Genomic DNA, 14,406 nt, shown 5'->3' with positions numbered 1-14,406 from the left:
GGCAGCAAGGAGTGAGGGGTCAAGGAATCAGAGAGGGATGTCCAACTGCTGGCTTAGGCCCGCACCCCCGGGGTGCACAACTAAGCTGTTAGTTGAACATTCCCCGAGGCTCCTGGGCTGCCAGAGGGATGTCTGACTGACAGCTTAGGACCATTCCCCTATGGAGCAGGTCTAAGCCAGCAGGTGAGCATCCCCCGAGGAGTCCCGGACTGCGAGAGGGTGCAGGCCAGGCTGAGGGACCCCCACCCTAGTTCACGAGTTTTTGTGCACTAGGCGTCTAGTATTTCATAAGAGACGATGGATAAGTACAAAATAATAATGAATTATTAACAATCCAAGTAGCAAATATGACCTAGTTGACATATTAACAACACTTGTACATGACAACAGAATGTATATTTTATTAATGTTTTATGGAGATGACAAGCATAAATAATTTTAGTTCTATCTCCTTGTGCTCCCGACTGCAACAAGAGAATCTAGTGATTGCCACTTTAAAAAGCTAATTTTATTTATACACATCTCCAGTGCCTGTTTTATATCTCTGCTCCTCAGGCTGTAGATGAAGGGGTTCAGCATGGGGGTAACTACTGTATACTTGACCGAAGCAATTATGTCCTTGGAACCCCATGATGAGGAAAAAAAGTAAACACCAGCAAGTGTCCCATAGTATAAAGACACCACAGAGAGATGGGAGCCACAGGTAGAAAAGGCTTTAGAGAGTCTCTTAGTGGAGGGCGCCCTCAGGATGATAGTTCCTATATGTATGTATGAGCCCAAAACAATGCTCAATGGCAGGAAGTAAAGCATTCCTCTTCGGTGAAGATGACCAGATTATTGAGGGAGATGTCTGAGCAGCTCAGCTTCAGAAGCACAGTGAGGTCACAGAAGTAGTGGGTGATGGTATTGTCAGCACAGAAGGACAGTCGGACCAAGAGGAGGGTATGAATAAGAGCATGGACACAGGCAACCATCCAGGAGCCAGCCACCAGCAACGTGCACAGTGCCTGACTCATGATGGTGGTGTAGTGCAGAGGGTGACAGATGGCCACATACCTGTCATATGCCATCACAGCTAGAAGAAAATTGTCAAGAGAACCAAAAAGTATGAAAGAATACAACTGAGAAATGCATCCCTCATAGGAGATGGATTGTTGCCGAGTCTGCATGTTCATGAGCATCTTAGGGACAGTGACAGAGGAAAGAGAAATGTCAGAGAAGGCCAAGTGGCTGAGGAAGAAGTACATGGGTGTGTGCAGGCGAGAGTCCAGCCTGATGAGCAGGATGATGAGCAGGTTGCCCAGCACCGTGGTCAGGTACATGCCCAGGAACAGGGTGAAGAACACGCCCTGCTGTCCTGGCGCAATGGGGATCCCCAGGAGGAGGAACTGGGACATGCTGCTCTGGTTTTCCCTCCTCATGCTGCTCTTCTGTCTGCTGGGGATGAAGAAAGTGTGGGAATCTCAGGAGCCTGGATAGGATGGCCAGGACTATCACATCTTATACTGTCATTCTCTAGGAACATCACCTTAAAATACTTTCATAATAATTCCACCTGTGGGTGTATACATCTTCCCTCTATTGAAGTCTGGTTCCGTGAATACATTGATCCCCCATGTTGTAGTTAACAAGACATCAGCATGCAGAAGCTGGAGGGGGTTTGCTGTTTTAATCAACCATTACTTTTAACATCAATTCTGTGTTGGGACCTCTTCTAAGGACTGAAGTGCAGCAGTAAACAAAAAAGCAAGGTCCCCACTCCTATGAGATTAGATTTTGATGAGCATGGAGGGATCATTTCTACACCAGCCCAGAGCCAAACCATAATAATTCACTGTGGCAGAAACAAAAGATGAGCCCCTGCAAAGTGGTGTCAGTTGTTTCTGCCCGAAAGTAACGTTAGACTCCAATGCTGGGTGGGAGTTTAGAATATAATCACCCTCCTCCTGTGAACCTGCCGGGTCCCATTAACCCACAGCTAATGTGAATCCAAGGACAGTCTAGAAATGGGTGGCCATTGAAAACCACTTGATGCCAGAATAGATCCAAAAGAGAATAGTACACAAACTATATTTCATAATCATGCTGAGCTTTTTTGTTGAACATTTGGGTACTCGGCTAGAGACCGCACCTTATCTTTCCTAATTAAATCCACTCAGCAATCTTACATTCTCCGATTTAAAAAAAAATATATATTTTTATTGATTTCATGGAAGTAGGGAGAGGGAGGGAGATGGAAACATCAATGATGATAATCATTGATCATCTGCCTCCTCCATACGCCCCACCTCCCCCTACTGGGGATCAAGCCCATAAGTCAGGCATGTGCCCTCACAGGGAATTAAACTGTTACCTCATGGTTCATAGGTCAGTGCTCAACCACTGAACCAATGCAGCTGGACACATTCCCAGATTTTATAACCTCTTTACAGCTGTACTAAGAATTTGTTTTCTTTTACCTATTTTAGCTTTAAAGAAATAGAAATGACACAAATTCTCTAGTCACACTATACATTAGGGAACAGAAGGGCACATATATACTTGTGTGTATATCTGAATCCTAATATATGTGATATGTAATGTTTATAAATGAATATATATGTATTATCATTTTCTCTTTATTAAATATTTCCAGGTATTAGCTAATTCTTCGGGTTCCATCTAATATATCTTTGTGATCAGTAACCATTACACATGGAAACTTCCCTTTTCTTGCTTAAGGGAGTCAAGAACAACATATTATTTTAGAGCTGTGAGGACCAAAAGTTGTCCAAAATTCTTGGTCCTCTTCCAAGGTAATTTCTTTTCTTCATATTTATATTCTTTCCAACTGATAATAAATTTTTAAGTACATTAACTTTATTTATACAATAAATATTTACTGAGAATCTCTGTAAGATTCACAGAAACAAGGAAACTGAGGCCAAAAATTTATGTAAGTTGCCCTAGCTGGTTTGGCTCAGTGGTAGAGCATTGGCTTGTATACTGAAGGGTCCCTGATTCAATTCTGGTCAAGGCCAGGTACCCTGGTTGCAGGCTCCTTCCCGGTCTGAGCCCTAATCGGGGTGCATGCAGGAGGCAATCAATTGATATGTTTCTCTCATGTTGCTATTTCTCTCTATCTTTCTCTCTCTTTCACTCTCTCTAAAATCAAAGGAAAAAAATATCCTCCAGTGAGGATTAAAAAATTTATGTAACTTTCCCAAGGTCTCACTGCTATATGGTGGTGATTCTGCCCTTTAACTCACACAGCATGATACCTACAGTTTATTTTGCTTTGATGTTTAATATAGTAAAGAAGAGGTTGTAAAATTCTGATCAGTCAATTGGGTACATGGAAATGAGAACACATTTGTTTTATAGAATCAAGGAGAGACCTGGCTGATTTTGCTCAGTGGATAGAGCGTTGTCCTGGGGACTGAAGGGTCCCAGGTTCGATTCTGGTCAAAGGCACATGCTTGGGTTGTGGGCTTGATCCCCAGTCGGGGACATGCAGGAGGAAGCTGATACTTATCATTGATGTTTCAATCTCTCTCTCCCTCTCCCTCTCTGAAATCAATAAAAAAATATATTTTTAAAAAGAAGCAAGGAGAAGCTTTGAGTGTGGTTATCTCAGCTAATGGTGCTCCAGAAGGAGGACACTTAAGAAAATTCTTGAGGTCCTGAATGCAGATCACATACAGAGATGCACACCACACACACACACACACACACACACACACACCTGATTTGAGGATTCCAGTCACCAGTGCCCATATCCCCATCCTAAGGGAAATATAGCCTATCTGTGGTTCAGCACACGAACACTCATATACATACAAGTCATAAGTAACATACTAAGTAAGATATGCACAACACTCAACGATGTTCCATTCACCCACAAACACACTAACACATCTGACTCATGACAACCTGGTAAAGACTCAACTCACCATATATATATAACTCAAACACTACACACACGCACCAAAAACACACAAGACCACAAACAATTCAAAAATCTCACAAGAAACACACACTAATGACACATATGCTCACCTAGCCACACTCACTACAGCAAGCAGCACACACACTCCTATTAATGAGAGACATGCTTCCCCACTTCTGATCATCCCTTTCCTGGGGAGGGCAGTCAGCATGGAACAGTTAAGACTGTTTAATCACAGGCACCATCATTAAAATACCCCTATACCCCATGCACGGGGTCACACACACATGGTCACATACACAGAGAAAACCCAACAGCACACCTTCGTGCAATAAACATGAGTGTCTCACCCACAGACATAGCAGCCCACATTGCTAAGCAGAGGTTTGAGCCCTCTCTGACCTGACCTTGGTTCCTGGTGAGGTGGGCATCTTCCTGTCCAGCAGCAGAGACAATAGTATGATCAGAGACATGAATCAGGAGTCCCTAATCACACGCCTGGAGGTGATAACTTGTACTACCGGTGCTAAAACGGGACTATTGTTCACATACATAGCACACACATACACACACACACACACACACACACACACACACACACACAACTATTAAATAGCACGTAGACAAGCATACACAGTACATGCACCCTCACAGTCATGGACACAGAGTCTCATACTTGAACCCACTAGCACACAGGCAGATCCATCACCAAGCGCAGATTTCCAGCTCCTCTCACCTGGGCTCATCATTGTGAGTTCAGACACCTTCTGCTCCAGACTGTTGCCCAGCTCATCAGGTTTTCTTCTGGAGACTTTACATCCAGACACACAGAAGAAATATATGGAGACTTGGCACTTCTACAGACTTTTTTCCCCCTTAACCAGCTCCAGAGAAATGAGTCCAATGATAACACTTAATTATTAATGAGAGACTGCAACCAAGTCCAAGTCCACAAGTTTCTGGCTAATTTCTGACTGCCCGTTGGGGAGTTGTGGGTCCAAGAGCGAGAGGGACTGGAGTCCTAGGAGACAGTGTCCCTGATTCTAGTGATGCCCTGATGCCTTTCTTCTTGGGCATTATTCCAGCTGGGACAAAGGATTTTTCAACTTAATATTTAAATGATTTTAAACATAGAGAAAAATTGTAAAATGCCAAATAAGGTTGGAAAAAAGTAAGTTTCCAGTTGTGAGTACACAAAACACAGAGTTTATTCACATACTAGAGGCCTGATGCACAAAGATTCGTGCAAGAAAAGGCCTTCCTTCCCCTGGCTGAAGGCACCGGCTTCCTTTCGGCACCCAGGACCTGGGCTGCTTTGCTCCAGCTGCTGCCAGGCACCCGGGTCCCAGGCTGCCTCACTCTGGCTGCTGGTGTCACAAACCAGGACCTGGGCTGCTGTGCTCCTGCCACCGCCAGGCATCTGGGACGGGGGCTTCTTCTCTCTGGCTGCTGCCGCCACCCACCAGGGGCGTGCTCCGAGCCATGCCGTGGTCGCTCTAGCACGCTCCCACCCCTGGTGTATGTCTGCTCAAAAACACTTGTCTACACACATGCAAATCATAAGTAACACACTAAGTGAGACATGCAGGGGGAGGCCACTTGGAGCATGCCCCCACCCCTGGTGTGTGTCCGCTGGGGCTGGGGGTGGCACTCAGTCCTCTCCTGCCCATCTGCGCGCACAGCTACCTCCTGAGTGGTCATGATGCAGCCTCCTCCTGAGCCACTTGTGCCGCCCAGCTAATTTGCATATTACCTGTTTATATATAGAGAGATTGTTATTTATCATTATTGTATTATTTTTCATGGTAGCATACACACAGAGAAAAACAAACACATTTATCCATCTCTCTAAACATACTTTTGCCCTAACCAATAATTGGCTAATGTAGTGTCTGCCAGGTTATCTACTGGAAAGTTACTATTTTTTTAAGTTACTATTCTAACCTTGTAATTAATAGATATCATTTTGGTAGATACTTTGATACTACACAAACATAACATTTCCTTTACTAAAATTTCAACTTATTATATTTGACATCCATTGGTGATTCTTATATTAGAAAATTATTGCAAATGTTGTTGTCAAATTGTGATATTATAATTCCTCTGGAGGCCCATGCATGAAATGTGTGCACTGGTAGGGTCCCTAGCGGCTGCCAGCTGCCAGCCTAGTACTCCCTCCTTTCCCCCAAATGCTTGCTGCCACTGCTACTGGCACTGGCTGGGGCCTCCCTCCCTTTCCCATTGCTGCTGCCCCTGCTGCTGGCCAGGGCTTCCCTTCCTTCCCCTGGCTGGCCCCACCCCCTGGTTGAACTCTTGGACAAACATTTGGTCTAGGAGACAATTTGCATACTATGCTTTTATTATATAGGATTATTTCTTCCAGATTTATTATTTGTACTCTCTTATAAGAAGAAAATTACTCTTTTCCCACACTCATTAGTTTTTTATTTATGTACTAGAAGCCTGATGCATGAAATTCGTGCAAGAGTAGGCCTTCCTTACCCTGGCTGCTGGCACTGGCTTCCCTCTGGCACCCAGGATCAGGGCCCCGGGCAGTCGGACATTCTTAGCGCTGCCAGCTGCAGAGGAGGCAGGAGAGGTTCCCGCCACCACCGCTGCTCTCACAGCCATCAGCCAGGCTTGTGGCTAAGTTGAGCTCCCCCTGTGGAATCACACTGACCACCAGGGGGCAGCTCCTGCATTGAGCGTCTGACCCCTGTTGGTTATTGCACATCATAGCTACTGGTTGTTCTGCTGTTAGGGTTAATTTGCATATTACCCTTTTATTATGTAGGATGTTATTATGGACTCATAGATTCTTATTCTCTAAGTTATAATCATTTATCATTTATTATTCATTTTGAAACTTTATTTGTGCTTATTGCCTACAAGTATTCTAAATGATCTCAGAGAAGCCAACTGGGAAATATATATAAAAGAAACTAGAAACTGAGAAGCTAAAGGAATGTTTAACCACAAAGGGATGGGTCAGGAGTGAGACAGGAAGAATGGGAGATGGAAACAGCATAGATGTTGATATATGACCTATAACTTCCAATCTATTTATACATTTAAAAGCCCATGATTTCTAATTGGTATCTCCAATTCTAGTTTGACACCAGAGAGTTCTTTCCAGCCTCTCCTTTTCCATGTACATAGTGCCCAAGAGAGAGAGAGAGAGAGAGAGAGAGAGAGAGAGAGAGAGAGAAGAGAAAGAGAGAGAGAGACTCCCTTTTCCTCAATATTTACTTACTAGTAGCCCATTGCAGGAAGATTCCTGCAATAGGGCTTACTGCTGCGCTCTCCCCCACCCTGCCTGCTTGCCTCCCTTCTCCGCCAGCCCTGCCTGCTTGCCTTCCTTCTCCCCGCCCCGCCTGCTTGCTTCTCCACAGCTTCGCTCCCTTCTGCAGCACTTGGCTTCTTTCTTCGCTGTCTTGATATTCAAATTAACTGCCATCTTGGTTGGGTTAATTTGCATACTCACCCTGATTGGCTGGTGAGCGTGGCTTGGGCATAGCGAAGGTGCTGTCAATTTGCATATTACTCTTTTATTAGGTAGGATTTGCTGAGTCTTTGGATACATGATGAGTTGTTTCAGAATCTTGACATACCACTGTTGATGACACACTAAGTACAGCTTAAAAATTTGTTGGCAGGTTTGTTTTTTTTATTGTGACAGTATGTAGTCAAAATTCTGGGTTCAGGAATTACTTAGGGTACTTATTTTATTTTCCTCTTTGGTGTAATTACAGAGTATAATAGGATTATAATTAGGTTCACTTATATTACTTTATTCTATTTTGCTTTATTCACCACCCCTTCTATTTATTTTTAGTGGCGAAAGACAACATAGTCAAAACGACATAAATAATTCTTACCCCTCCTTTCTGACAGCTATCAGTCTGCTCTAGATTGCAATGCCATTTATTGACATTGTTTAATACAACCATACAGATGTCAAGTGTACAGCCAAAAAAACAACATCTGCATACTGCATTGTGCACTTACCCCCCATAGTTATCTCTTTTGCCCTCTCCTTTGATCCTCCCTTTGTTCACTTCCACCTCCCCAAAACCGCTTTTCCTCTGGCACTCACCATACTATTTTCCATGTCTATATGTGACATATATTTTTTCTTGCTTTATTCCTTCACCATTTTTTCACCCAGCCCTCCTTAACACCTCCCCTCTGACAGCTGTCAGTCTACTCTATGTATCTATGCTTCTGTTTCTATTTTGTTTTTTCATTATTGACCATTAGAATACACAAATAGTGAGATCATATGGTATTTGTCTCTATATAGCTTTTTTTACTTAGCATAATAATTTCCAGGTCCATCCATGCTGTCTCAAAAGATTTTCCTTTTTCCAGCCAAGTAGTAGTCCATTGTGTAAATGTATCATGGGTTTTTGTTTTTTTATTCACTCATCTACTTATGGGCACTTGGGATGTTTCAAGATCTTAACTACTTCCTTTGAGTCTTTATGTTTAAATGGGCATATATATGAATATTTTACATCCCCTTCATTTTTACATGACATGTAGCATGGTATAAATGCCCTTTTACGCATTGCTTTTTAAAATTTAACAATATAACCTATTTCTCCATATTGATTCATAAATATCTCTGTTCTTATATTTCTCCCTGTTGAAAAATACTATATTGCATTGATGACCTACAGAGGTTTTTTTACTGGTTCTAGTATAAGATATTGGTGTTGAGTGTCCTAAATGCCACTCAATTGTATACCTCCAATGGCTAACATGATAAATTTTATGTTTTGTATATTAAACTATAATTAAAAATTAAAGAGTAGGTAAGAGGTAATCTCTATAACTGGTATAGCACATAAAAGAATTACAACAACAACAACATAATAATAATATATGATCAATATGTAAATAAAGGGAAATAGAATAAAAATATATATTTGATTAATCAAAAGGGAGGAAGGTAAGAGACAATAAATGTGAAACAGGTGTATCAAGTAAAAATCAGTAATATGCAAAATATATATTTAGATATATTATGATTATATTAGACTAGAGGCCCAGTGCATGAAATTCACTGGGATCCCTTGGGGAATGTCCACATGCCAACTTAGGCCGGATCTCCCCAGGTAGGCCCGATTGCCCCCGGGATTGGGCCTAAGCCAGAAGTCAGACATCTCTAAGCCAGAAGTCGCAGTCCGGGCTCTCGCAGTCTGGGACACCTCGCTCCTTACTGCCCGCCTGCAGTGGAGGCTGGAGAGGCCCTTGCCACTGCCAAGGCTCTCGCCACCCATGAGCCCGGCTTCTGGCTGAGCAGCGCTAGCCATGTGGGAGCGCACTGACCACCAGAGGGCAGCTCGTGTGTTGAGCATCAGGCCCCTGGTCATAGCGACCATTTATTCTGCTGGTTGTTCCACCATTTGATCAATTTGCATACTAGGGTATTATTATATAGGATTTTTATAGATAAAATTCTCCACAAATATAATGGTTGCTTTACATAAAAAGAGGAAATCCAACTTTACACTGTTAGTGATGGACACGTCACAGATATAAAGACATAGCAAACCTTAAAGTGATGGAAATAATACCATGTAAACACTAACCACGAGTAAGGGGCATCTTCACTATCGCTGCTGTACTAGTTTCTATATCTGTATCTTTATCTATACCTGTATCTCTATCTCTATCTCTATCTCTATCTCTATCTCTATCTCTATATCTATATCTATATAGATTTAGTTATATCTGTACTAATATCAGAAGTAGATGAGGTGTTAAGGTAGGATCCATTGCTAGATGTGTGCTATGAACTTCATTTAAAAAATGCATTTATAAAGTCTTGCTTTGTAGCACATGATAATTTTCATGCTGTAATTATTCTTATCATGGCTGATTGACATCTACCAACATAATGTCATTGAATGTGAGTTGGAAGAGATGTGCACAATCAGCTTGAAGCCAGTGTGAGAAGAAAATAATAATCAGTTTTTAAAAAAGTTCTTCAGGAATGGATCATGATGGTAAATCAGTAAGTCCTCAATAACATAGTCTATAAATACAAACTCACAGTTATAATTTTGTAAGATATTTTACAAACATTTTGCATAGGTCTTATAAGAGATTATGAACAAGGGATTAAAGAATTACTAACAACCCAAGTAGCAAATTTGACCAAGTTGAATATTAACAGCACTTGTACATAACAACAGAATGCATATTCTATTAAGGTTATATGGAGATGTCGACGGTACAATAATTATAGAAGATCTGTCTCACTGTGCTCCTGACTGCAACAAGAGGATTTAGTGATTACCATTTCAAGAACTTAACCCTATTGGCACTCATCTCTAAGGCCTGTTTTATATCTCTGTTCCTCAGGCTGTAGATGAAGGGGTTCAGCATGGGGGTAACTACCGTATACATGACCGAAGCAATTATGTCTTTAGAACCCCATGATGAGGAGAAAAAGCAAACACTTGCAGCTGTCCCGTAATATAAAAACACCACAGAGAGATGGGAGCCACAGGTAGAAAAGGCTTTAGAGAGTCTCTTAGTGGAGGGCTGATATTGTGGGCACCGAAGGACAGTTGGACCAAGAGGAGGATATGAAAAAGTGCATGGACACAGGCAACCATATATGACCCAGCCGCCAGGGCGGGTTGCTCAGGCGGCTGCTGCTCCTCGAATAGGGGCGTGTTGCTTGCAGCGCTGTTGTTCCTCATACAGGGTTGGGCTGCTCACACAGCTGCTGCTCCTTGAATGGGGGCAGGGTGAGGGCTGCGCGCAGCTGCTGCTTCTCAGATGGGGGCTAGCTGCAAGGGGCTGCTGCTCTTCAATCATGGATGGGCTGCTGTTGCGGCTGCTGCTCCTCAGATGGGGCAGGCTGCTCACATCGTTGCTGCTCCTCGGACCGGAGAGTGGCCCACTTATACAGATGCTGCTCCTTGGACAGGGGCAGGCCACGTGAGGCTGCTGCTCCTAGGCCTGAGGTGGTCTGCTGGCGGGGCTGCTGATCCTTGGACAGGAGCGGGCTGCTCACATGTCTGCTGCTCGGGTGGTTGCAGTGCCCTGGGCTACAGCATTGGGCCTGTCAGGGGGGACCGGGCTTCAGAACTCACAAGAACCTGCGCCCAGGGTGGCTGGAGACTCATTGACTGTGGGACCACAGCCAAGGTAGCAGGTCCCAGGCAGGGGTGGCTGCCTATTTATTTTTATGGTTTTGAGTTTTGAGTCATGTGATACTTATCTTTCTCTGACTGGCTTATCTCTCTTAGCATAATACTCTCTAGGTCCATCCATGCTGTTGCAAATGGTAAGAGTTTTTTTCTTTTTTACAGCGATGTAGTATTCCATTGTGTAGATGTACCACAGTTTTTTAATCCACTCATCTGCTGATGGGCACTTAAATTGGTTCCAAATCTTAGGTATCTGAGGATATATTGGTAAATGGGGTAAAGCAATGTGCAAAAGTACACTCATAGCATGCTACTTTATATGTAAAAAATGAAGGGGAAATAAAATATACATGTGTCTTCCTATTTGAGCAAAAGGAAACACAGGCAGAATTATCAGAAACTAATAAGATTTTTTATCTATAAGAGGTGGGGCAGAAAAGATATGAGATGAATAGAATTATTTGTATTGTTTGACCATGTTGTCTTTTGTCACTAAAAAATCCAATTAAAAAATGGAAAAAGGATCTGCAAAGAGAACATGTAGATGACTTATAGAAATATGAAAAGGTGCTAAATGTCAATAATCATCCGAAAAATGCAAATGAAAACCATAATGAGATATCACCTCACACCTACCAGAATGGCTATCATCAATGAATCAACAAAGAAATGCTGGCAAGGACATAGAGAAAAGGAATCCTTGTGCACTGTTAGTGGGAATGCAGATTGGTGCAGCCACTGTGAAAAACAGTATGGAGTTTCTTAAAAAAATTAAAAATGGAGTGGATAAAAATGCTGTGCTACAAATATTTCTCTGAGTTTCTTATTTCAGCAAAAAAGAAAACCTAGTGGACACTGACAATAGTATGGTGATTGCAAGGGGTAGGCTGCGTGGGGGAAAATTGAAGAGGATATGGAAGGAGACTTGTGTTGGTGAACACACAATAGAGTCTACAGATGATGTGTTGTGGAATTGTGCATCTGAAACCGGTATAATTTTGTTAACCAGTGTCACCCCAATAAATTCAATGGAAAGGGAAAGGAAGCCATGGCACATTTATACAAAGGAATACTACTTGGCCACATAAAATGAGAAAATCTTGCCTTTTGCAAACAGCATGGATGAAATTTGTGATTATTATGCAAAGCAAAATAAGCCAATTATAGAACGACAAAAATCACATTATTTCACATATATGTTGACTTTAATGAACAGAATACAAGCACACTCATAGATACAGAAAACATTCTGACAGCTGTTAGAGGGGAAGGGTGTTGGGGGCTGAGTGAAAAAGGTGAAGGGATTGAGTAAACCCCCCACAATTCATTGATACAGAAAACAGTATAGTTATTACCAGAAGAAAGGAGGGGAGTAGAAGAAGGTAAAGGGAAGATAAATGGTGACGGAAGGAGACCTGAATTTGGGTGGTGAACACACAATATAATATATAGATGATGAAGTATAGAAATATACACCTGAAACCTATATAATTCTATTAACCAACTAGAGGCCCGATGCACTGATTTGTGCACTGGTGGGGTCCCTCAGCCTGGCCTGTGGGGATCAGGCCAAAACTAGCAATCCAACATCCCCTGAGGGGTCCCGGATTGCAAGAGGGTGCAGATCAGGCTGAGAGACCCCACCTGAATCCGTGTACTGGGCCTCTAGTATGCATACAAGATCTTTGGTTAATCTCTTCCCAAGCTCCTCCTTTCCCCCTTCCCTCTGAGACTCATCAGTCTGTTCCATGTTTCCATACCTGTGGTTTCTGCTCCTGTGTTGAGCGTCTGCCCCCTGGTGCACATCAGAGCTATTGAACGGTTGGCTGGTCACTTAGGATTTTATATATATAGACTAGAGGCCTGGTGCACGAAATTCGTACACTGGGGGGAAGGGGTGTCCCTCAGCCCAGCCTGCACTCTCTCCAATCTGGGAACCCTTGAGGGATGTCCAACTGCCCGTTTAGGCCAGATCCTGGTAGAAAGTACATGGGCGTGTGCCGGCGGGAGTCCAGCCTGATGAGCAGGTTGCCCAGCACTGTGGTCAGGTACATGCCCAGGAACAGAGTGAAGAACACGTCCTGCTGCCCTGGTGGGATGGGGAGCCCCAGGAGGAGGAACTGGGACACGCTGCTCTGGTTCTCAGGCCTCATGCTGCTCTTCTGTCTGCTGGGGATGAAGAAGGTGTGGGAGTCTCAGGAGCCTAAAAAGAATGGCCAGGACCATCACATCTCATACTGTCATTTTCTAGGAAAACCACTTTAAAATAATTTCATATTATTTCCACACACCTGTGGATGTATACATCTTCCATCTATTGCAATCTGGATGCAGGAAAACATTGATCCCCCGTGTTGTAGTTAAGAAGACATCATCACAGAGAAGCAAGAGAGGGTTCGCTGTTTTATTCAACCATTACTTTTAACATCAAGTCTGTGTTGGGACCTCTTTTAAGGACTGAAATTCAGCAATAAACAAGAAAGCAAGGTGCCCACTCCTATGAGATTAGATCTTGATGAGCATGGAGGCATCATTTCTACACCAGCCCAGAGCCAAACCATAGTAATTCCCTGTGGCAGAAACAGAAGATGAGCCCCTGCCAAGTGGTGTCAGTTGTTTCTGCCTGAAAGTAACATGAGACTCCAATGCTGAGTGGGTGTTGTGGGAGTGTTACCACCCTCCTCTTGTGAACCTGCGGGGTCCCATTAACTCACAGCTAGAAACTCAGGGACAGTCTAGAAATGGGTGGCCATTGAAAGCCACTGGATGCCAGAATAGCTCCAAGACAGAATAGTCCACAAACTAAATTTCATAATAATGCTGAGCATTTTGGTGAACATTTGGGTACTCGACTAGAGACCTCCCCTACCTTTTCTAATTAATCCACATATCAGTCTTAAATTCTCAGATTTAAAAAAAATATATTTTTATTTATTTCAGGGAGAAAGAAAGGGAGAGATGGAAACATCAATGATGAGAGAGAATCATTGATCAGCTGCCTCCTCCATACGCCCCCCCCCGTCACACACACACTGGGGATCAAGCCCATAAACCAGGCATGTGCCCTGACTAGGAATTGAACCGTAACCTCATGGTTCATAGGTCAGTGCTCAACCACTGAGCCAAAGCCGCTGGGCACATTTCCAGATTTTATAACCTCTTCACAGCTGTACTAAGAATTTGTGTTTTTTCACCTGTTTAGCTTTTAAGAAATAGAAACATAAATGACACAAGTTCTGTAGTCACACAATTATACATTAGGGGACAGAAGGGCACATATACACTTGTGTGTATATCTGTATCTAA

At 43.0% G+C, this 14,406-nt stretch overlaps 1 pseudogene across 1 annotated transcript; it reads right to left on the bottom strand.

Moving 5' to 3' along the window:
- Nucleotides 1-444: 444 nt before the first annotated feature.
- Nucleotides 445-1,421, bottom strand: LOC307111139 (olfactory receptor 1J4-like; annotated as a pseudogene). Its single transcript has one exon. The product of its transcript is annotated as an olfactory receptor 1J4-like (transcript).
- Nucleotides 1,422-14,406: the final 12,985 nt, after the last annotated feature.

Source organism: Cnephaeus nilssonii (genome assembly GCF_951640355.1).
Source record: "Cnephaeus nilssonii genome assembly, chromosome: 14".
In the NCBI taxonomy this organism is placed as follows: domain Eukaryota; kingdom Metazoa; phylum Chordata; class Mammalia; order Chiroptera; family Vespertilionidae; genus Cnephaeus; species Cnephaeus nilssonii.
Note: the sequence above shows the minus strand (reverse complement) of the source record. Positions and strands in the feature narration are given on the sequence as shown.